Raw genomic sequence first — 1,163 nt, 5'->3', positions numbered from 1 at the left:
AAAAAAAAAAAAAAAAAAAAAAAAAAAAGTATTGCCAGTGTGACGTGATGAAAGATGGAGTAGAAAAACAACAGTTGAGCGCATGTACAAGCAAACTTCAATGATAGGACATTCTAAGCTATTGGGACCTCATCCAATCGATGTGAAGTGTATCTTTTTACAAATAAAATGAGTTGTGTTTGTCTAGATCTGCTGTACACTGCTATATTGTGTTCATAACCAGCCCCCCCCAAATAATCAGTTGTTTCTACTTTCAGCAGTGTGAATTGTTTTTAAGTGGCCTCTGGCCGGTTTATAATCAACATACATATCCATATTGCATTTGGATCACCATTTGTTTGATGTTTCTATGAAGGCATGGAGGCTTTGATTTGTTCACCAAATCTGCCTGTGTTCGAAATGCTGAACTTCTTTCCGGAGCAAGTACTTCAGCAACCAGATCAAGTGTGTGTGTGTGCATGCATATGTTTGTTTGGTACATGTGTATGTGCTTGTACTTGCATGTGTATGTGAACTAAAAAGAACTCAAATGTTTGTAACTTGCAAGTGAGTGGAAAATCAATAACATTTTTTGCGGAAATATCTCAAATCAAATCAAATCATGGTGCTTAGAGGCTCACCGTCCTCTAAGGCCATCTCAAGGCTTTCACCACGTTAGCATCTACTTCAAGTTAAGGGTAAGAAAATACAATAAAAACTTATCACCGCTTTAATCTTTTCACTCAAAAGTTTTTCATAAGGTGTGTGTATGCATCAATGCATACATGTGTGTGTGTGTGTGTGTGTGTGTGTGTGTGCGCGCACATGTATGTGTGCCTGCACATGAGTGAGTTTCATAACACAGACAGGATAATGATTTTGGTAAGGGTTGGATTTATCTGTATTGATAAAATGGTGGTAAAATTTGAAGATTCAACTCTTACTGAATGGTTTGCATACAAAACATAGAATTTTCAGTATCATTCATGTTTAAGATCGAAATAAGTCCTGAAGAAATTCTTATTCAGATCTTATAAAATTAAATGATCCCAGCAACAATCTCTCCCTCTGTGGACACTGAAGGACTTCTTGAAAGAAGTGAACATGTTTAATCAAATTTTAAGGTTTTAAACTATGGAAGGTTTTTAAACTTTGAGTGGAAAGCTTAAAGCGGTGACTAGTTT

The 1,163-nt window shown here is 36.0% G+C and overlaps 1 protein-coding gene across 1 annotated transcript in view; it reads right to left on the bottom strand.

Moving 5' to 3' along the window:
* LOC143292592 (regulator of G-protein signaling 7-like) overlaps nt 1-636 on the bottom strand; it is a 32,651-nt gene extending 32,015 nt beyond the window's left edge. Inside the window, exon 1 of the mRNA XM_076603042.1 lies at nt 1-636. This exon is cut by the window's left edge and continues 1,101 nt beyond it. The gene's annotated coding sequence lies outside the window, so the exon portion shown is untranslated.
* Nucleotides 637-1,163: the final 527 nt, after the last annotated feature.

Source organism: Babylonia areolata, chromosome 18 (assembly GCF_041734735.1).
Source record: "Babylonia areolata isolate BAREFJ2019XMU chromosome 18, ASM4173473v1, whole genome shotgun sequence".
Lineage (NCBI taxonomy): Eukaryota > Metazoa > Mollusca > Gastropoda > Neogastropoda > Buccinidae > Babylonia > Babylonia areolata.
Note: the sequence above shows the minus strand (reverse complement) of the source record. Positions and strands in the feature narration are given on the sequence as shown.